The following is a 23,496-nucleotide window of genomic DNA, read 5'->3' as shown; positions in this document are numbered from 1 at the left end:
GCACCCCTCCAAGACCCACACTGCGGTGCCTAGCCGTGGGCAGCTGAGGCCGGGTGCCCTGCCCAGTGCTTCCTGCAGTCCATAGGCCCAAGGGACTGGCTGCAGAGAGGGCCGAGAGGTTAGACAGCGTCCTTCCTTCAATGCCTTCGTCCCTGCAGACAGACTTGGCCCTTACTTTAACTCCCTCTCTACTTCATCTTTCCTAGCAAGCTGCTGCCCTAGCCTCCGCCCCCCCCCGGGACCCCAGGAATCTGTCCTCATTTGCAGCTGTCCCCCCTTTGTAGCATGGAGCTCTCTTATGTGGGTCTTTACCTTTATTTTATTATTATTATTATTATTATTATTATTATTATTATTGCAGGGAACAGAAAGCTTTCCCTTTTCCTTTCCTTTCCCATCTTATGTCTAGGACAGTAGGTAATGAATTTTTTTTCTTTTTTAATGGGTATTGAATGAATAGTTCCTCCCATTATGTGGGTAGTTTTTGTATACTGTCACTGTTTCATTTGAAGTGCAGGAGGTTCTTATTGTGTTTTTTTTGTTTGTTTTAAAAAAATCTTTATTTAAGCACCATAATTATAAGGATGATTATAGTTGGGTTTCCATCATAAACAGAACACACCCCTTCACCAGTGCAACATTCCCACCACCGATGCCCCTGATCTCCCTCCTCCCCATCCCCTGTCTGTATCCTAGACAGGCATTCTATTTCTCTCAATAGAAATAAAACATTCAATACCATGTTTTACTTTGAGGCTGAAATTTATGGATACACCCCCAAACAAATGTGCATTTGTTTCCCCTTGCTTTAAAGGAGAGAGAGAAAAAAACACTTTTGCGAGGAAAAAGCAAAAGACATTTTTTAATGGCTTCACCTGGGTCTGAGTAGGGACAGTTTCCTTTTGGGGGGTTACCTGGAAGAATGAGGCCGACTTAGATCCTGCTGACCCAGGAAGAGCTCTGGGTATCACTGCCTTTGTACTGAAGGACTCTTCAGTTTTGAGAATGAATGTTTGAGCTTTCTGGACTCAGGAAATAGTCCATCACGAGATCATTGGCACCTCTGAAAGCAGGGAGGATGCTTTGAAGTGTCACCCCACTTAGAGAGCGTGTATATGGGACAGGGAGGGCCCCCAAATCATTCCAATTCTTTGCTACAAAGATTGCTGTTGGCAACAAGCAAAGGCCTTTAAAACACATTTTCCAGCTGAAATTGTGATTCTTAAACCATGACTCTCTCTGTGTGAAAAGATAATAAGGGAGGATTTGCTTATCTGAGAAAAAAGTCAGAAACGGTGAGAAAGTGGTTAATTAATAACCTCTGCGTGCAAATGCATGCATACACTTTGTAGGTCTGAAGATTTCTCAAAAAAGTTAAAAATAGAGCTACTTAAGCTGGAGCGATAATACAGCAGTAAGGCATTTGCCTTGCTCAAGGCCAACCCAGGACAGAACCTGGTTCGATTCCCAGCATCCCATATGGTCCCTTGAGCCTGCCAGAGACAATTTCTGAGCACAGAGCCAGGAGTAACACCTGAGCACCGCCGAGTGTAACCCATAAACCAAAACCAAAAATCAGAACTACTGCATTTCTTGATCTGAAGAACACAAAAAAGTATTAAAATTCCTATGTGCACAGCTACGTTCATTGCCTGCTATTTGTAATAGTCAAGATCTGAGAATAACTCCAAACATATTAATGGATAAAGAAATTGCCTGTCTATACGGTGGAATATTACTTACCTGTAAGAAAATAAGAAGTTTTGCCTTTAGCTACAACATGGATAATACTAGAAGGGTGTTCGTGCTAGACAAAATAAGTCAGAAGGACAAAAACAAATACCAGCTGGTCTCACTCATATGTAGTATAAAAAGAAGCAAGCCAAGGGTAGAGATAAACCAACACTTTGAGAGGCCAGACAGATAGTATTGCAGGTAGGGAGCTCGCCTTGTAGGCAGTCAACTCAGGTTTGATCCCTGATATCTCATATTGTTTCGAGGACTATTAGGAGTAATTCCTGATTCAGAGCTAGGAGTAACTCCTGAACATTGCTAGATATGTCCACACCCCCCCCCCCAAAAAAACCTGAAAGAAAACAAACACTTCGATCCAATCAGAGAACCAAGGTTGCAAATAGTGGTGAGCTGAAAACAAAGGCTTAGTGGACTGTAGTGGAGAGATACTGGTACTTTGCTGGTAAGTGTGGTGCTATTGTACCCCTAAAAAATAAATGTTTAAAGTCTTGTAAAGGATTATTTAATATAAAAAATGCTTATAGGAGGAGCCAGAGCAGTGGCACAAGCAGTAGGGCATCTGCCTTGCACCCGCTATCCTAGGACGAACCGCGATTTGAGCCCCCAGAGTCTCATATGGTTCCCAGAGCCAGAAGCTCTAAGCACATAGTCAGGAGTAACCTCTGACCATCACCAGGTGGCCCAAAATTTTTTTTAAAAATGTCTAGAAAGGGCCCAGAGAGATAGCACAGCGGAGTTTGCCTTGCAAGCAGCCGATCCAGGACCTAAGGTGGTTGGTTCGAATCCCGGTGTCCCATATGGTCCCCCGTGCCTGCCAGGAGCTATTTCTGAGCAGACAGCCAGGAGTAACCCCTGAGCATCTCCGGGTGTGGCCCAAAAACCAAAAAAAAAAATATATATATATGTCTAGAAAACTATTTACTATAGTGTAAAATACCTTGGATACTCAAATGAGGAAGTCAGGCTAAAGGGAGTAGTATATTTCACATATCTACCTCTGTATTTCGATTAATACCCAGGAAGAGCTGGCCTGGCCAAAACAAATCAGAACTCAGACTTGATGTGCAGCTAACCTGGGCTACTGACTTATTCTCGTTTCCTCAGCCTTTTATCCAAAATGGGGATAAAAAGACCCTAGCTTAAGTCAGGCAATCAGAAGATGACCTCCAGAAGACGTTAAGCCCAAGCTGCCATGGTGTGGTTTGATCAGCATTGGATGGGCAGGGTACATTGCCCTTGATCCAGTTTTTGATTTAGGGCCCCCCAAGGCCTTCCACATAGCTTGCATTCAAGTTGATAGGTGTAGAAACTGTCTTTGAGAGTACTCCTGAATAGGGCACGGTCTCTGACACTGCAGAGATCATCATATGTGAGTCAGAAAGGCTCCACTCTGCCCAGACCATCACACTCTTTTTTACCTTGGCAGACATCACCCATCAGGAATACCCCTCTTCCTAATCTCTCCCCATTGTTCTGGTGCTCCCCAACCCTTCCCAACCAGCTCTAGATTTACTGCCCATAGTCTCTTCTACTAAACCCTACCAGCCTGGATGAGCTGCCAAGAACTAGCTCGCCCTCCTTGCATTCACCCTGCAACCAATTTCCTGCTCTCTGTGGGGGCTTTGTTTGTTTCTCATTGGTAAACTGAGAATAATCACACGGTGGGTGTTATGAGCTTGAGAAGGAAAACCTATAGTGGGTGCAGGGGACCAGACCTAGGACTGGTTCTTTGGAAGAACACCTGCCTTATTCATGCATCCAAGGACAGGGGTTCATTCAGGCCTATCCCACGTTGCCTTGCTGAGAGTGCTCTCTGTGCATGTGTGAACCCTGCCCCCCCCCAGTACAGCCACAAGTGTGACCTGAGCCTCCACTCCTACCAAAATGAAATAAACCCAAACCACTCCATAGCATTCCCTTAATAAAGAGACTATTAGGAATCAAAGGCAAACATCCTCTTTCTGTGTAATTTCCTCTCCCTGTCTTTGGCAGCGAAAACAGGCCCAGAATGGAAGCTCAACTGGGGGAGTCAAGTGTATGCTCTTTGCCACATGGCCCTCTCTCTGGGAAGTTCAAGAATTTTTCTGCCTTCTTCAAGGTTCTCAGCAAGAAAAGTAAGGGGCTTCCCAGCCTGTTACATGATTTAACTATTTTATGAGGGTTTCTGTTCTCATTTGGAAAGAATGGTTCCTATCCAGTGCCATATACCTTGAATTTGAATAAAAGTCTTCAGTACTTTCCAAGGTCTTTTTTCCTTAAAAAAAAAAAAAGTTCTACTGCAGAATTTCCCATATCAGATGAGTCACTTGAGGAAGTGGCATTGATAGAGACCACCAGTATTTTAGGGATCTTAGGGATCTGGTATGGGTCTCCCAAAGGTCCCAAGGACAGAGCATGCGCAAACTATCCAATCTAACTGTTCAGTGTCTGGAGATCCTAAGACATCTCTAGGGTTCAAAGGTGAGGGTGGCTGTTCAGAGCCAGAGTTTCTCACAGTGTGCTATAAGGTCATCCTGAAGGCTGAGTGATCTCCCACACTGAATGTCACCTTACTCCCAATTCCCCTGTTAGAACTGCTACCCCCTATTTCCTCTCCCACTCTAACCAGGTCCATCAGTTCCAAAATCATGCTTACTTGCATTCAGATGTTGCTGCAAAGGACAAATGCAAAATGGTCCAATGATATAAACCATGTGTGCACAGAAATAGAACATTAATATTTATATATCAAAAAGTCTATCTTGGGCCCGAAGAGATAGCACAGCGTTGCTTGCCTTGCAAGCAGACAATCCAGAACCTAAGGTGGTTGATTCAAATCCCGGTATCCCATATGGTCCCCCGTGCCTGCCAGGAGCTATTTCTGAGCAGATAGCCAGGAGTAATCCCTGAGCACCACCGGGTGTGACCCCCCAAAAAAAAAACCAAAAAAAAAAGTCTATCTTATTCCTAATAAGAGAAATGTACGTTAGAATGTCATTCAGAGGGTTCTGGGGGTAAAATAATGCACAAGCCTTGATGCAGTTCAGTCCCTGGTAGCACAACACACACATACACACACACACACATACACATACACACACACACACACACACACACACACACACACACACACACACACACCTCCTCTTCCAGCTCCCCCCAAGTTATTGAGACAGAAACCAAAATCTGTGGTTTCTCACCATTGAAATTTCAGATTGGCCAAAAGTCAGGCATTTGACAGTACGTATACCTTGAAGTATGTCAGTTATTAAATTATGAATTCTCAGTTCCATTCTCTTTTCCTCTTTAGGACATACTACCCCTTTTGCTACCTTGCCAGCAGCTCTCTCCTCTGTTCTGTCATTAGCTTGTACTGAAAGGAGATTGCAAAATTGAAGGAAGGAATAAAAACTTTAGATCTTGCTTCCTGCCTACCTCCTGCTTCCTATTCAGAATGACTCTGGCCTTTGACTGATAAAAGAAGTGAAGTTAGTGAGAGCCCCAAATAGTACAACCTTGATGAAGACCAATTGAGTGCCCGTGTCCCTAAATTACAAAGTGAATTATTATTGGCCCAGTAAGCAATTCTTTTTTATTCTAAATGGCTCATAATTCAAGATCATCTGTTGTACTATTGTTTGAAATAGCAAAAATGTGTTTGTAAGAAGCTGACTAAATTAATGGGTTTATCCGCAAAATGGAAAGAACGAGAAAAACCTATTGTGATCAAGAAATGTATAATGATGTATAATAATTGCTTTTATGCAAGAAACAATAAGATTAGAAAATATACTTACATTTGTAAACAGTTGCATTGGGAAACTTTTGGGGGGAGACATACAATTAACTTACCAAAGTGATTACCTAGCTAGTTAACTAGGTAACCATTGGGATAAACCATCAGACAATGGTTTGTCAGAGAACGGTGAGAAAGGATGTTGAGGGTCAGTAGCTGCAAATCTTCTGAGAAGAGGCATTAAAAATGATGCTCATGAGGCCGGAGAGATAGCACAATGGTAGGGCATTTGCCTTGCAAGCAGCCGACCCAGGACCAACGTTGGTTTGAATCCCGGCATCCCATATAGTTTCCCCGGGCCTGCTAGGAACAATTTCTGAGCACAGAGCCAGGGGTAACCTTGAGTGCCACCAGATATGGTCCCAAAACCAATATATATATATATATATATATATATATATATATATATATATATATATATATATATATATATATATATATATATATATATATATATGCATTGCAGATTGTCTCTTCATTGATATTTGTATAGAAAGAACCTTAGAAGATATAGTGTCTCTAGAGCAGAAAACAGATTTGTTTTATCTCGTAAAATTAAGATAGTATCTCCTAGAACCAGGAAGCTAGTTGAGACAGATGAGGACTTGCCAACATGTGCAGGGCTCTGAGTTTGATCCCTCGTGCCACATGGCATCCCAAGTACTGTTGGATGTAGCTTTGGTCACCCCAGTATTGTAGAACCAGAGTACCACCAGAAGTGGACCTGGGACCACTGAGTACCACTATGGATGGTCCTTACTGGGTTTTCTTTTGGCCCTTATTGTTAAAGTTCATTTTAAAATCAAAATTAAGCCAATGCATCTCTCCATGACCAAGATTGGGCAATTTTGTTTTCAGCCCAATATAAAAGATGGGGGGTTCCTAACTCAGCCCCTCTACAGTGATGCAATGTCCCCATCAGTTACCCTGCATGGTCCTTATAGAACTTGTGGAACATGGAGAGGATCCATGAAACTAAGTGGGTTTGATTATATTTTGTGAAGCCAGGGACTGAACCTGGGGCCTCACACATACAAGGCAAGTACTATAGTGCAGAGTCATATTCCTGGCCCTTTGTTTTGTTAGGTTTTTTTTTGTTGTTGTTGTTCTGACACAGAAACTAGGCAAACATCAGGCTCATGCTGCCTGATAAGCTATGAGTAAATAAGTCTCTGTCACTTACCTAGAAGGTGTCTCTTCAGCTAGAATCCATGAAACAAGGTAACTGGATAGTTTGCAGTTGAGGTTAAACACAGAGCCTGTGCAGTTCTCAGTGGGGAAAAGAAGAAAGAAAAAATGGGGATAGAATTTTAATACTACTCAGATAAATGTCTAAAAGCAGTAATACCAGACTTGCCAATAAGACTAACTTGTGTCCCTCTTGGTTTGGAACTTGTGTGATATGAAGAAAAGGTATAGGATTGGCCCTAAGAAGATGCCTCTTCAATCAGTTCCAAGTGGTTTCACCCATCAACTCATTCGTCTAATCATCATCCACCCACACAACTATCATCCATGAATCCTACAACCACAATCCATTCACCTATCTTTCCCTCCACCTATACATTTATCCACCCACTCACCATCCATCCAATCATTCATCTAGTCATCCAATTGTTCTATTCACCTATATATCTACTAATCATCTTTACCTACTTCCCCCATTCATTTTTTCCAACTATTCAACCAACTGTCAATTAAAAACTGTCACGTCTTTATCGACCCTCTTTGTTCCCTTTAGAACTTTGAGTCTTGATGAAGAGAGTATGTGAAGACATCACTAAACTATAGTAAGAAAATGTAAAAGAATATTAATACTCAACATGAACTGCATGAGGTTGAAGATAATGGAAAATGTTTTGTCAATTGGTCTGTCTTTTGTCAAATGGTCAATCGGTTCTTTGAAGCCAATAGACTAAGCTTTACTACTTTCTATATCCTCAAAGCTCGGGACAGCTCATGATGTACAAACATTTGTTCAATAAAATGATTCAAGATATGCCATAGAGAGCATTTGGAAGAAAGAATAAGAGTATGCTATGGTAACCAATGAAACCAAAAATCCCAGTAACTTATAACCAACAAGAAATTAACAATGTTGATTTCTTGCTCATGAAACATGTTATTCAATTGACCTGGAATTCTAAATTGTTATCAAGCTGAATCAGGCTGATGGAACAACATCAGGGACATCATCATCGGGGACAGTGATGGTCATGGCAGAGAGGGAGATGGAGAAAGTACACTTGTTTGTTTGTTTGTTTGTTTGGCCATAGCTTGTGGTGCTCAAGGGTTCTCTTGGCTCTGCTCAGGAATCACTCCTGAAGGCTCGGGGGTGAGGAGGACCATACAGGATGCCGGGTATCAAACCCAGGTCAACCTTGTGCAAGGCAAACACCCTCCCCACTGTGCTATCACTCCAGCCCCAGGAAAGAGTTCAATTTTAAGCGTTAGTATCAAGCAGCCTTTAGGTTCCCATTATTGGGTTCTTTCTTATCCCAGGAAAAGCTACATTCTTTCCCTGTGGAACCCTGTATGCTGCACAATGAAATGAGATTTATGTTCCTTGTAATCCAGCCCAGGATTTTACGACAAGTCATCTGACTCAGACCCCTAAGGTCCCATGGGGCACAGGGTAAATCTCTAATGCTGAGCAGGAACAAAGGGAAGTTAAGCAGAGTCCTGAATGCATTTTGAAGCCACTTTTTCTAACAGACAATTGTTGCTGGGTTAGGTCTCATTCCACTCTTGGAGAACTGTCTGTGTTCTGTCACTTAGGCATCAACCTTAGAGATATTATTTCTCATTTATTTTTATTTATTATTTTAATTAAATTATTGTTGTTTATTTATTTTATATATTTATTATGAATAAATATTTATTTCTGATTTATACCAGTGGTGTTCTGGGGCTCTTCCTGACTAAGTATTCAGGGATCACTCCTGATGCTGCTCAGGGGACCATGGGTGCCAATGACTGAACCCAACTCTGCCACATAAGGCCTGTGCTCTGACCTGTTGTGCTGTCTCCCAAGGGGTTCTCTGACCTATTGAGGAGAGAGCTGTGTAGAATAACCGTCAGGGATTAAGCTACTTTTCTCAGAGTTGCCACCATCTGCTGGTCACTGAGACAGATGGCCTGGTCCCATGCTCACAGCTCACACTCAGCAGTGAATGGTGAATTCTTTGATCATGCCCCATTTGTGGTCAGATCAAGTCCTATAATCATTATAAGGGGCAGGGAAACATAATCTGTATTTGGGCAGAGAACTGGCAATCCCTGGGGAAACTACATTGGCAATGAAAGGGTTTTGCTTGCTTGAATCTAGCTCAGGCCAATCCCTTGAACAATAGCACTGAATTCACTCATACTGGGTGTGAGAAGAATATCTGACGACAGAGCTGAGGTGCACAGGGTATGTCTGAGAGATCACCCCAGACCAGTAGGGAAGACTCTGACCTATGAGACGCCCTGTGGGCAGTGGAAACATAATCCCAGCTCCTCAGGCCCATGATGCTCAACAGAGGCCCATGAGGCAACACACTAGAGCTGTCCAGCAATGGCCCTCCTCTACAGAGTTAGCTACCTCATTTCCTGGGGATGCCCCCTCCCTGGCCCTGGCAAGCCATCTCAAGGAGTAGAGGGCAATTCTAAAGCAGGCCAGCTGCCTGAACTCATTATCAATTACAGAATATTCTTCAAGAAATCAAAAACAAACACTGGAAATGCTTTGTGAATTTTTTTTTCTTTTAACCTTATTTAAACGCCATCATTTACAAAGTTGTCTGTAATAGTTGTTCAGACATTCACTGTTCCAAACACAAATCTACTACTAGTGTAACCTTCCTTCCACCACTGTCCACAGTTTTCTAACTCTCCCCCAAGTCTGCACCCCCTTGGCAGGCACAAAATAATTTATTTTATATTTTATTCTTGTGAGGTCCAGAGATTGAGCGCATGCTTGATTGTGGTGCTTACACATTTGTGTGTGATGCTTGACAGGAATCCCATATCAGTTTGTGGTGCAGTGCTCATGGGGGTTATGGAGCTACCCCTTGACTTTCTGTGTTCACACACACACACACACACACACACACACACACACACATGACATGAAATGCCTGGAAATTGCCAGAGAGGGCAGAGCATTGCAGGTGTTATGTTAAAGTGAGGAGAGGAGAGGTGGACCCTTGGGAGGGAAGTTTCCACCTTCTTTACCCACCTCAGTCACCATGGAGAAGGTCTGCTGAGAGTCAGCACTGATGCATGGCACAGACCTGATATCTTACCAGCCCCATACAGCTCTCATCAAACTGTGTCCGAGTCACACTGGAACTATATGCAATGGAAACTTATTTCAATTACCCAAGAATTTCTTGGGGAGCTTCAGTCTCAGACTTCAGTGAGGAGTTGATCTTTTCAGGAAAAGGACATTCAGACCTAATCTCTGTCCAGAAAAAAAAAATTAGGAAGGAGATAAGTAACAAAATAAAAATACAACTTATTTGAGAAAAATGAGGGAAAAGAGTCATAAACTCAAGAGAGAGCACAGCTTGCCCAGAGTGAGGAAGTTGAAGGAAACTGCAAGTGAATTCTCAAAATGAACAAAGTGAACTGTGAAACATAAATGAATCCCACAGCTCAGCTAGAGATGTCCACGACTCCACGAATGGGGAACTGTGTGTTTTTAGTCTCTATCATGCTAGTTTTGAATTAATTTTCCCAGGTTGTCTTCCAAGTCTTGCTAGGGTACAGTATGGTGGGAGAGCTTACTTAACATCTTGGATAACCTTGGTGTGGCCTTTGTTCCAGTGCTGGAACCTTCTTTCCTAAAAAGTCCAGAGTGCACTGGGCCCAGAATTATGCTTCTCACAGGTTTTCTAGACCTTTTTAGATGGTTCAGTATGTCAAAGGCCATTGAGTTTTGGATTGGTTTGGGTTTCATACTATTTTTTTCTGCTCTATATTACCAACCACCACTACTCCACTAGCATCTACCTGCAACAACAACAACAACAACAACAACAAAATAAAGCTCCCAGACTCCAACAATAGAGGTGCCAGGATTTCCCAAGCCCCCACTTTCTTGAACCTTAAATTTGCAAGATATGCACCAATTAGCAGTTCTTTTATTCTTGCTGAGAACAGAAAGCAACCTGGAAAAGGCTTCTGGCGAGAAGAGAGTGCTTTAGCACTTCCTTTGGTGCAACAATGAGGAATGAAGTGGAATTAAGTACATCAGTTGGTTCTATGTAAACGACATGTCTAAAGTACTTACAAGCTATTTGTTCTCTTAAGTGGATTAAACATTCCCCCTCAGTCTTTTTCCCTCTCTGACATCTTTCTGCAGTCAGGGAAACTGGCAAGTTCTGACCTGGCCCAGGGCCCAGCCATCCAGCTCCCCCTGGCCTGTGGGTTCTCACCAGCCTTGGAGACCCTTCCAATCAGCATTATTTTCTCTCCACTCCTTCTGTACCTTGCCCAGAACTGTCTGCAGTCTTAGACTAGTTCTGTAATCAGCCCTCACCCAGATGTCTGCAGCTACTGGTCTTGATTTGCAGAGCACACAGCACCTTGCTGCCAGGTGTAGAAGACCAATTCTCAGTGTCAGGAGACATGCAGTGAGAGAGGCTGGGAAGGAGCCTGCAGGCTTTAAGGTCACAGTTGGAAGTTGGCAGTTGAAGGTCCTTATCTGAGCTGTAAGTTCAAGGAATCAGGTCCCAATGTCCCAGAGAAAGCCTTGTGTCAACCAGCTCTAGCACCCACCCTGCCCAACCTTTAACGTGGATTCCTGCAGAGAATGGGCATGTAGGAAGCCTGTCTTGGAGGGGGAGGGTTGTCAGCTCTGGGAACCCCCTGGTGGTGCTGGCCTGGGCTTAGGTCAGCTTCCAGACACACTGTCCTGGACCTTGCTGTTTAGAAATCAAAGCAGCTCAAGGATCTTGAGTAGCTGGGAGAGGAAAGAAGGAGGAAGGGAAACTCTTATAAAGGTGTCTGTGACTTTTTCTAAACTATATAGTAGGGACTTACAAGACTGGGCCTTCCCTCTTTCCTGTGCCATTTTCCTGTATCCACAGTGCTCTGGGAGAAATAATTTCTCGACCAGAAACAAGATACCGAGAGGGAGCCACACACTTCCTCAGACACCTCTAACAGTCTGCCCACCTTTGTCCTCATCTCTGAAGCCTCCCCTCAACTTTCAACTCACCCAAGATTTTCTCCCAGCTCTACAACCCCCTTTCCTGCCCCCTCCCCACTTCAGATCCCAATGAGATAAATGCAGTTCTCAATGCAATGTGAAGGACCTGCTTTCTGGTGGCCAAAACTTTGTCCAGAAAGGGATGGGCCATTGGCCCAGTTTGGGAGCTGCCTTGTCATCTGTGAACCTGGAATCTGGTCCCAGAGGCTTTGACACATGTGTCTCAGTATGCGAGGTTGAAGGCAGGCCCCTTCCCATCACATAGAGTGGTGCTGAGCCCTTGAAGGGTCCTGCCACAGATTAATCTCTGAGACAGCTGTTCAAGGACATGCCATTGGGGTCAAGCTTCCAGTGAGCACACTTGACTGTGTCTGGAAGTCTCCTCATCATTGTGAGGTTCAGGGTGTGAAGCAGGCAAAAATACAGTTCATTTTATGGGGTTATTATGGGCTTTTCTCTGTAGCAGCAGGCAGTCCCAATGCAGCAGCTCTGAAATGTTTTGACAGCCCAGGCAAATCCTCAGGAAAACCTGAGGCCAGAATGTGCCAACGAGAGTCTGACGGCTCAGCTCTTTGCATCCCCATTGCTCCTCCCTGGAGCTTCCTTCTTTGGCCCCTGGGCAGCCCAGCCACTACTCTGCCCACACGGGGATGGGCCACACACCGCCCCCTTATGAATCAACCCTGTCCTCCCATTCCCATGCGGGCAAAGGAGATGATGAATTCATTTCCATCACCACACTGCCCATAAGTCAGGACTTGAAGGGTCTTTCCCCCCACCCCTTTCTTTTAGGAATTTTCAAATGACAAAGATTTCATTATTCAAAGCAATAATTTTTAAGCAAGATTTCCCTCCACCTGAATTAGGCCCATATGTGAGGGGGAACCCGGTGTCAGTTCCTGGTGGCTGGGGGAACAGATCCAGCCCCTCTGTGCTCTGGCCTTCTCCTTCTTCCCTGTTCTTCTTGGAGCAAGGGCTCACACTGTCTTTGCTCTCAGGTTCTCTCAACCTGAGTCAATCCATCTCCAAGTTCTGCCCCCAGAGTGTAACCCCCTTTCCTAGTTTCGCACCAGGCTTGAGTTTACATTGTCTGCCTTCTTCTGACTGCCTGGCTCCCTTTCCCTGTCCTAATCCCTCTTACTCCCAACCTTAGAGCCTAGAAAATCCACAGTGGCTTCTCTGCCATAAGATAAATGCTCTGTATTATTTTCAAGTAAAGGCTTTTTCCTTCCATATGAAGAAACCAGTTTTGGAAGCACTGCACGGTAGAGGATATATCGCCTTGGGCTGTGGGAGTCCATAGGTTCTAATGCTCTGGATCTGGTCAATCCATCAGGCTCCATCTGCCTCCTTACTTGTTGTCATGCTGAGACTTTGTTTTTTCCCAAACCCAAGTTCAATTACAACCTGAAAAAGAAAATGTGGGACCTCCTGCAGATCTCAGGAGGAACCAGGACTAGTCCTGTGCTCTCAGCCCTCCTAGAAAATAAAAGGGGGCTTGGCTGTCACCTGAAGGTCTGACTTGGAAAGAATGAGAGATGCCAAGTAGGGCTCCCGTTTAGGGATGTAAGGGCTAGGGTGTAAATGAGGGGAAGAATGCCACAATGATCCAATTGGTTATTTTAAGTTCTGGTAAATGGGGTGTGATCAATCATCAGCAGAAATAGTTAAGGGTGGGCATGGCAATATAGATACAAGCAAGCCCAGGACACTGGTAGGAGATGAGATCAGTTTGGAAGAGAACCCAACAAATGGTGTAGCTGGACAATTGAGACTGAGGAGTGAGGATGAGTGGTGGTGAGAAAGAGGGAGACCAAGTTGCTGTCAGTCACACGTTAAGCAGCAAGTGACAGTTGGAGTTGAAGTCCCTGCACAGAGGTTCCTGATTCTGGGGTTGCAATAGCCCAGGGAAATATTCCTCCATGAGCTGTAAAATAAAGAACTGTTAAATAAAACAACTGCAGCACCAAAGATGGCTGGCGTGCTCATCTTCCATGTTGTCTAGAAGGACCTGCATGCAGTTCACTGACTCTGCTTAGGGTTGGAGTGCCTAGAGTATCCCCATCCACATCCCAAATCCAAGTATTTTCCAGGTTCACTTTCCCTCTTTCTTCAGCAGCAAATGCTTTTTAGCTTAAGATGCTGCCTGGCACCAGTGATGTAGCTCAAGTGATAAAACACATGCCAACATTTATGCCAGGTCTTGGGTTCCATTCCTTGCATTCCAATGCTCCCTATGCATCTCCAGGTGTGGACCTGAAAACCTCTGAGCACCAATAAATCCCACCACCGAATTATCTGGCCCACAAAGACAAAGTAGCCTTGACTTCAGTAATTCTTAGTGAGGTACCAATAAACTATAAAGATACTGGCTGGAGAGAGAGCAAGGGTAAAACACATGTCTTGCATGCAAGCAACCATAGATGGTTCCCCCAAGCATCATCAGGTGTAACCGTAGAAGCCCCTAAGTACCACCAGGGTAGCTTGTGCAATTCTCAATATCTTGTGATCCAAGCATCCTCAAACCCTAAGATTGAATCAGTGGTGAGTTGACTGAGAATCACTAGGAAGATGCTCTGGGCCTCCAAAGTGCTATTGGGAAGTATAGAAGCAAATAAACAAACTAAATAAAGATTTTCAGGCCAGGTGGCCCAGGAACAGCCCACAGTGAAACTTTGGTGTCAGGTTTAAGAAAGTCTTATGACTCAAATGGAAATGTAAAGAGTATTATTTATTGGCTCTAAACCAAGTACAAAGATAAAAGCATAAGATGCAGTGTACTTTCTTAGGGCAAATGCAAAGTGTGGCTGCGATTGGTATTGAAAGATTCGGGCGTCCTAATCTAGCTGCCCGACGCAGAGAAATGAAGAGGCTGAGGTCCCAGCAAATGCTTTGAAAAGTGCTTTAATACTGACCATTCGGAATGGCCAGGGTCAAAGTGCCCCCAGAATAGAATGGGGACAAAAGGACCTCGTGGTTTCTCAGTTACCCCCTTATATAGGATGGGAAGTGGGAGGGGAAGGAGAGTCCTTGAGGGCTGGACTTCCGCTACGGTAACACGAATCATTGGTGAGGTAGGGGGTAAAGGCGGGGCCAAGGTAGTGAGGACTTCCTTAAGGGCGGGGCCAAGGTAGTGACGACTTCCCTTAAGGGTGGGGCCAAGGTAGTGACGACTTCCCTTTTCAGTATCTCCAAAGCATCAAACTAGAAGTTTCAGATGACTGACTTGTATCCACTCCCAAGGTGGTGTAACTGCTAAGGAAAAGACCCAGATGGGTCCTTAGGAGCTCAGGTGTGGGAGTTTCCTGGAAAACTGGGGAAAGGCAAAAACTGGGGAAAGCCCAAAGACCAATGAATAGCTCCTGAGAACAGAGGGAAGGGACTGTTGTAGAGGTGAAACTATAGCTCTCTGCTTCAAAGTTAGCACACAGAGGCACTGGTACCTTTGAGAGTACTGGAAGAAAGACAGGTGGTGCATGCGCCCAACAACTCAACCCTAAGCCAAACTCAAAATCCGGATTTGCTCTAGTTCCTACTCAACTGCAGAATGTGCCTGTGAACCTTTCTGATCACCAAGTACTTGGCCCCCACATAATCCATGGAAGGAGCAAAAAAAAAAAAAAAAAAAACAATTACAGAGATGGTGGGGACCCGCTGGGAGAAGACAAGGGGAAGGGTAGTGCCTTGCTGGGTTAACTTTAGTGCAGCGTGGGTGAGATCGTTGTAGTTCCCCCAGTTCTGGGCACATGGCAGGCAGATGTCAGTTTCCTGTCTACCTTCCTACCCCCCCCCCCCATTTGTATCCTGTTTTGAACAGGGAGTTCTAGGTGAGTAGATAGGTCTGAGGCTCAGGGGGAAACTTTTTTTATGGTATAGTCTTTTTTGTTTGTTTTGGGGTTGTACCAGTGATGCTCAGGGTTGACTCCTTATTCTACACTCAGGAATCACTTCGAGCAAAGCTCAGGAGATCATATGGGATTTGGGGATCCAACTTAGGTTGGCTGCAATGCAAGGCAAGCACCTTACTGTCTCTCCAGTCCCTTCTAACCATATTTTAATGTATCGTTTTATCCCCCTTAACTATTCTCATTGTAGTGTTTTGTTTTACTTTTTGGCATGCTGAAGAGCCACACCCAGCATCTCTTATTAGGGACTCCTTCCCTTTGTTGCTCTTATTATTGTCATTGTGATGTCTGGTGGTGGTGCATAGCTTACACTTGTAGCACCAGGAATCTGGCTGCAAGAGTCATGCTCGACCAATAAGTCACATTCTTGATCCTCTGTAAACATTTTGTTGTTTGTTTGGGGGCCATCAAGCATACTCAGGCTGTTTGCTCAGGGATCACTTTTGGTTGTGCTCAAGGTAAAGTGGGCTGCATGCTAGGCAAGTGTCTTATACCCTGTACTACCTATCTGTCTTCAGTCTTTATTTTCTCTCTTTAGTCTTCCTTTTTTGTGGGGGGGGAGCACACCTGGCAGTACTCAGGGGTTAGTTCTGGTTTTGTACACATGAATCATTCCTTGCAGTTATTAGGGGACTGACCATATGTGGTTCCGAGGATTTGAACCAGGGCCTGGCAATACAGGGCAAGTCCTTACCTGCTGTACACTCTCCCCATCTATAAACAATTTTTAGTGAAAAAAAATAAAATCCACATAGTTCAAAAATAGCCATCTTATTCTGGGAAGATCCTGAGGATTAAACCCTGGGGCTCATACATATTTACATACAAATGCTAGGATACAAATGCTGCATTTATGTGTAACACCTGAGTCATTTATATGTAACACCTGAATAATATTCCACTGGATGAATACATTGTAAAATCTGCTTTATTCATCCCCTTGCCTGTAATGACTACCTTGGCTATAATGAAGAATGCTACTGTGAATTTATATGGACAATTGCTTCCAATTTTGATATGTATATACTTTTTGATATTATTTACTGCAATGAGAGTTTCTGAGTCACATAACTATCCTCTTTTTAGGGGTCAGAAAGAGTGAGTACAGTGAATAAAGCACTTGCTTGGCATGCTGAAAACCCTGGTACAATCCTTGGCACTACATAGAGCCCCCCAAGAACCACTAGGATGATTCCTGAGCAAAGAATCAGGAATAAGCTGGGAGCACTAAGAGGTCTAGCCCTTAAACCTAAACAAATAAATAAATAATTCCATCTTTAATGTTTCAAAAAAGTTATTTGGGGGGGGTGGACACATCTCCCAAATGGAGGGGCTCATGCTGTCCAAGAGAGGGGACCCTTTGAGTCAATCTCTTCCTGCTGAGTTTAACTTAGAAGGAACTGCAGTCTCTTTTTCTGAGATTGCGACATTTACTTCTACACCAGTCCAGAATTCTGAGAGCCTCAGATCAACAGAAAGTGCAGATTTATCTGGGGGTGGGGGTGTTGTGTGAAATGAGGGAGGCCATGAACATTGACCTGCAGCTGTCATGTCACCCATGTTCCTGCCCAGAGTAGGGTGGGCTCAGAAGAGCAGCCCTCTCCAACTCCCACTCTGATATGAGGGAAAAGAGGAATAAGAAAGAAGGGGGAAGAGGATGCCAGAAAGGACGCAATTCTCAAGGGCACAAAATTTTAAATCTCCAAGAGTGACACTGAACATCAAGGTCTAGCACCGGACAGGACAACAGAGTCACTTTCCAATTCAGATTCCGCCTCTGGGCTCGCCATCTGGGAAGCCTGACGCCTCTGCAGATCCCATTACTGTAGATGGGGCTGCAACATGAAATGATGAAAATGTAAAACATGAGGGAACATGCTGGGAATCACTTATTGGCAGTCCACTTGCCTTCCAGCCACACCCCAGCAGAGCTTGAGGCTCAGGATTTCCTCATGGCTTGGACCAGGCTTTCCCCTCAGGCACCCAGCCCTTGCTTGACCTGAGAACTGAAACCATGTGAGGAAAATACCTCCTTGGGGGTGACTCATCCCATTCTCCAGCCCAGAGCATCCCCTGTCCTCACTTGGCTCCCAGCCCACCTGCCCCAAGCCTTGAGAAAACCCCTGCCCTCCAGCCCACACTTTCCCCAGCTGTGGAATGACTGGTCTCCCAGGCTCTCTGGCAGATTCCAGATGTATCTTTGATTCACAGCATTTCCTTGCAGTCTTGGCTGTCCTCACTTGGTCTCAAGCAGGAAATTGGGAAACAAAAACAGAGTGACCAGCTCAGCTCTTTGGGTTGATTTTGGGGCTGCGGGTTTCTTCCTGAGGCCAGGCATCCCATCACCCATGTCCAGAATCTAGACTGGGCCAACTGGGAAGTGAGGGTTTTGAGCACAACCAACTAGGTACTAGTCTGAGTATGGCTGCCTGGAAGCAATATTCAACTTACAAATCAAACCGAGGGAGGGATTTAGTCATAATACAGTGGGTAGGGAGCTTACCTTGCATGCAGATGACCCTGGTTCTATTCCTGGCACCCCTAAACCTTCCAGGAATAATCCCTGAATACAGAGTCAGAGTAACCAACTTGAGCATTGCTGGTGTGGCCTAAATATAAAACAAACAAAATGCCTGAACACTAGTACAAAGGGTAGGGCACTAGCCTGGCATGCAGCTAACCTGGGTTCTATCTTTGGCATCTCATATGATTCCCCAGAACACAGCCAGGAGTATTTCCTGAATGCATTGCCAAGAGTAACCCCAACATAACGTCCCTCCTCCCCTCAAAAAGAGCAAAAAGCAAAAATAGAAAGAGAATAAAATGATGAGCTGATGACTCCCTAAAAGGATTCCCTTCACCATGCCTTTAAATGCCCCAAAGGGAGGTGCAACATCTTTCCACATACTTGTGCAGTTCAAAGTGCAGAGTGGGACCTGGGGGCACATTGAATGGACAGGGACAAACTTGGTGGGGCCACACAGAACTGAGAATTCTTGGGGCCCTGGTTTATGGAAGGCTCTGATGTGATCATCTACCATGACTGGTAAATCCATCCTAGTGGGGACAAAGCCATATGCCCAGTCTGCCCATTCTCCAAGGTTCCCCCTGGCTTCCCTTTCTCCTCTTCAGCAGGTGACTAAAGCTCCCATTTCAGACGGACTCTGTATTTCTGCATAACACTATCCCCTCCCCATCGCCAGGGCCTCCAAATTTACCCATTGGAAATAATCTCCTGGAGTATCAAGTCAGTCTGAGGGAAAAGGACAAATACCATTGTTCTGACGTATCTGTGGTCTACAGAGTAATACAACAAGGTAATGGAAAGTCTCGATTTGTGTCCTGGATTGCAGAAATGAAAATGGTAAAGGGGGGGGAGGTGGCAGAGAAAGAGGAAGTAACAGAGGACATTAGACGTGACCTTGAAAACTTTTGCGGTGCTGATATGAGGGAATTTTATACATCAAAACCAGAAGAGCCAACACGAGTGGGAAAAATGTGACCCACACTATAATAATTAAATCAAAGTATAAGTTTACTAAGAAGCAGAGTGGGGAGTAGGAGAAACCCTTGGGACACTGGTGGAGAGACTCCACCACTGATGGCGGTGGTAGTGGTAGAGGGAATATGGTCTGACTGAAACTATTGATACCAGCCCTGCAAGTCTCAGTGCTTGAATACAAATTTCACATAAATAGATAAAATTATAGAGTCTTTTCTCCTTTCCCCTCTCCTGCTCCTGCAAGCCTTGTTCCAACAGGTGCAGAGGTTTGGGGGAAACAAACAGCCTGAGCTGATGCTTGATATCACTAATTCTCAGCTATGCGGACTATGGACAGGGGACTGACTACCAATCTGTCTCAATTGCAGTAGAGGAATTGTAAAGCTGGTCTCTCAGTACTGTGATTTAGTGATGGTGACCTGGAGTCAAGGCATAGAGTAAATGCCTGATGGATGCTTGCAAGAGCAATGGTGATGGTTTTTAATAAATGCTCAGAACCCTGATTGGAAATCTGCATGTGCCTTTCTTTGCCCTTACACAAAACCAGAAAGTGAAAAGAGCCCCCCAGGAAGCTCTCCCTGCTGCTCTTTTCCCTGGACATACACACATCTAATGGGCTCCTGCTTCCTCTGAACTCCAGACATTGAAGAGCAGATACCTGGAGAGTTAATTGAATGAAGTACACTGGTGGCCAACTCAGAAAAGTTTCAGAACCCAACTCCCCCCACATTTTCTTCTTAGACTCTTCTCCCTGCTTCCCAGGTCTAGCTCATAATCAGAGAGACCGCGCTTTGCAGTTGCAGGGAACGTAGGAATGTAGTTAGCTGCCTCAAGCAGGCAGCTCCAAGTGTGAGAGAGCAAGAGGAGGACTGCAAAGATAACGCCTCTTTTTATCTCCCAAACTCTCCCAAGATTTCTGGACTACAGTCCCTCCCTTGCCTGGCTCAGAAATTTATTAGCTCTCCCGATATTTTCTTTCATAGTTCTGTAAAGCAAGCTCAAACTCGGCGAGCATTGCCTATGCAAAGACCTTAAACCACATGTTTATTTTCCTAAGCTATAAAAAGTTTATAGGGGGAGCCGGACTCCTTGTCCAACACCACACTCAGATTTGCTACTGCATTCCAGAGGAAGACAGAGGGCTCTGTGTCAGCCCCCAGGATGGGTGGGAAATAGCCTCCAGTGGGAAGAGTCAGCACAGAGCATGAGACAGGACAAGGTAGCTGCAAACCCATAAGGTGAGGGGGCAGAGAGGAGGGAAGAAGGTAAAAGGGAAAGGCCGTGGCAATATGCAGCAGAACTATGCCGAATGCAGAAGGTGCATTGTATCCCAACCTTCAGCTTTTCAGGGTTCTCTCCTCGTCTCATCTATTTAGCCATTTCCAACTAGGCTAGTGAAGCATGAGAATTAATGTTCCTGGCATCCACTGGTGTGGAACTCAGGCACTGGGACACATTCAAGGTATGCTAGTTTTAGCTACCAGCTTGGCATTCCTCTGAGTTGATGCTTTTAAAGGAAGACATTCTGGGGCAGGAGCAAGAGAACAGTGGGGCGGGATCTTGACTTGCATGAGGCCAACCCAGTCCCATAGGACTCCTCAAGCACTGCTAGGAGTAACTCTTGAGTGCAGAGTTAGGAGTAACCCTGATCATTGCTGAGTGTGGCCCCAAAACAAAAACCAAAAAAGATTAAGATCTTCTGAGCAATTTGGAGCCCAATCTGATTCAGCACCTCCTGCTGAGTTCTTCACAGCTTGCAAGTTTGGGTCCTCAGTCCTGCAGTCCCCTCAGCTGTTACAAGGAGAGCAGGTGGAGGTAAGTGAGGACCCTCAGATCTCACTGCAGTGGATGGGAGTGGGGGGACCTGTGGATGATCTTCCAGGTTTCTTCCCATTCTCAAGCCCCGATTCCCAGGCAAAGCGGGAAACCACCACTTCCTCTCAACAGGGATTCTCCACCTTCTCAAAAGCAGTCCAGCTTCTCATAAAGTTCCGTGGCAAACCTCAAAGGAAGTGAAAAGGGATTACACCGCTATATACCACGATGTTGAAAGTCAGCATCTCCCTGTAATGAAAAAAAAAAAAGGCTGTTTAAGACAGGTTCCCATGCCCTGACATAGACACTACCAAGGTTCTGGAAGTCCAGGAGGAGCACAGCACTGTACCTATGCACAAGGCCTCTGACCATCTGTTCAATGATGGGAGAGATACAGGGAGCCACATTGCTTTCAGGGACAAATTTACCGAAATCGTCAACAATGTTGAAATATAATCCAATCATGTACTGGCTGGTGTTCCTGGGGAAAATCAAAGCCTTCAAAAATGCAAAACGTCATTTCATTCAGATTCTGGTTATAATAAATATTTCACCTCCAGGAAGTAGCTGAGCATTTGACAGTTTCTAGGCATGAAATTATCTCTAAGAGGGCAATATCACGGTATAAATCATTGGTCTAGTGTACCCCCTCCTGAAAATGGATAAATGGGAATCTGAAGGCATATGGAAGTCAGGAGAGTGGGGGCCACTGGGCATCACAGGATTAAAGACCAGTAGGGTTTGAAGGAAATCACTTGGGTTTGTTGGAGCAGATATGACAGTGTTTCCAGGACCATCACCACATCCAGGTTGACTCTCATATACCCCTGGGTCCTAATTCTTCTAGGAAGCCCTAAGAAAGTTGGGCATGTAATGCAACTTCATGTACATTCTTGTGCCTCCTGTGTCTCCTTGCATGACTGTGTATGAGTGCATGCTCAGCAGGAACAGGTGAGTTCATATGCAAACTTAGAGGTGCTTTAAGCTTCTCTGGAGGCCACTCCTTGGCCATAATGTCCTCTTTAAGGAGGGTCTCAGGTCCTAATGAAAGCCCAGAGTTGGAGACCTCTCTTAGTAATTTGAGGCAACTTCCATATTTAGGATAAGATGTGTTCTCAGACTGGAAGTGCTTGAGAGAAAGCCTTTTAAAAGGACAGAGGATGCCCTAATGCAGACTGAAGGAAATAGAAAGAAAGGACATCCCTGCTCCTTCATTCATGTGCCTAATCACTTCTGCCTTAATACGGGGTTTGGAGCAGGAAGGAAAGAGGGAAACCACCGCTGGAAACAAGGAAAGTGACTCAAGGAAGGGCAGAAGGAGTATGGAGGTTCTTTATACAACCTTGGTTGCATCATGTCCCTCAAAGGGCTCTGTTTTTATAACGGCTAAGGGAGGTCCCACTAGCTTTAATTTACTGTGGGGAGTGCAGTAAGAATAGTGGGTAAGAGTAGCCAGAAGTCAAAGAGCCGTTGACCTAGAGTACAAACAGTCATTACAACAGCAGGAGGGTTTAATGGAAACAAAACAATAGAAGAACTAGTAGCCTTCAAGCTGGGGCCCAAATGAAATCCCCCCAATTCAAGGTTAACACCTCCTTATGTAACTTCTGGAGAACTTTGTCCTCGGTTCAGAGGGAGTGGGTAAAACCTTTCTCCCAGAAGATTAAGGCCTGTGATCCCATAATTGGCTAATTTATATATTTGGGGGATGACTGCTAACCACCTCCCCACTTATTTAAATAGAATTCTAACTATTGATCAAGCAGCTAAACTGCAGAGCCCAAATTATAACCCATTGATCTCTGCAAAATCATTCTCTCCTGTGGTTTTTTTGCCTGCATATCAAGGATGTAACCTAAAGCAAAATCGAGGCCTTTGTCCTTGGGATATTCCTCTGGCATGTGCACAATGATCACATTTCAGATGTTGGCAGCCCACACATTGAACAGCAGAATGTGCTGCAGACAAGATTAGGAACCTCTGAACTTCTTCTGGAGGTCTATCCAAACCAGGTATACACAAAACAAATGTAAGATCCCATGGTTTTGTTGATTTTTGGTTTTTGTTCATGCTCTGTTCTCAAGATCTCTCCAGGTGTGAGGGGTTGGAACGAGAGGCGGGGCTGGACGATGAACTAAGGTTGGCCATGTGCAAGGCAAGTGCGCCTTAACTGTTACACTATCTCTCTAACCCTGTATATTATTACCCCCCAAAAATTCAATAAGGTTTGTTTTTGATCTACTCTACATTTGTAATTCCTTTCAGGAAAAAATTTAAAAGCTGTATTATGTGAATGACTTTGACTTCTCAGGGCCTATTCTTCTATATCAGGCACCACAACTATGTCCCCCAAAGCAGTTTTTAAATAACAGCACTTTAATGAATGTGAGACATGTGACAGAGTTTTATAGGTATCTTTGTAAAAAAAATTTTTTGTTTTGTTTTGTTTTGTTTTGGACTACACCCAGCAATGCTCAGAGCCTACTCCTAGCTCTGAACACAGAGGTCATTTGTGGTGGACCCAGGATACATATGAGATGTCAGG

The 23,496-nt window shown here is 44.7% G+C and overlaps 1 protein-coding gene across 1 annotated transcript in view; it reads left to right on the top strand.

The window, feature by feature from the left end:
- The window catches only part of SUPT3H (SPT3 homolog, SAGA and STAGA complex component), a 507,641-nt gene extending 490,029 nt beyond the window's left edge, over positions 1-17,612 (top strand). The window contains exon 13 of the mRNA XM_049765516.1: positions 17,602-17,612. The gene's annotated coding sequence lies outside the window, so the exon portion shown is untranslated. The remainder of the gene's footprint in view (positions 1-17,601) is intronic.
- The last annotated feature ends 5,884 nt before the right edge of the window (positions 17,613-23,496 follow it).

This window comes from Suncus etruscus, chromosome 18, assembly GCF_024139225.1.
Source record: "Suncus etruscus isolate mSunEtr1 chromosome 18, mSunEtr1.pri.cur, whole genome shotgun sequence".
NCBI classification, from domain to species: Eukaryota; Metazoa; Chordata; class Mammalia; order Eulipotyphla; family Soricidae; genus Suncus; species Suncus etruscus.
This window is presented reverse-complemented; position numbering and strand designations above follow the sequence as displayed.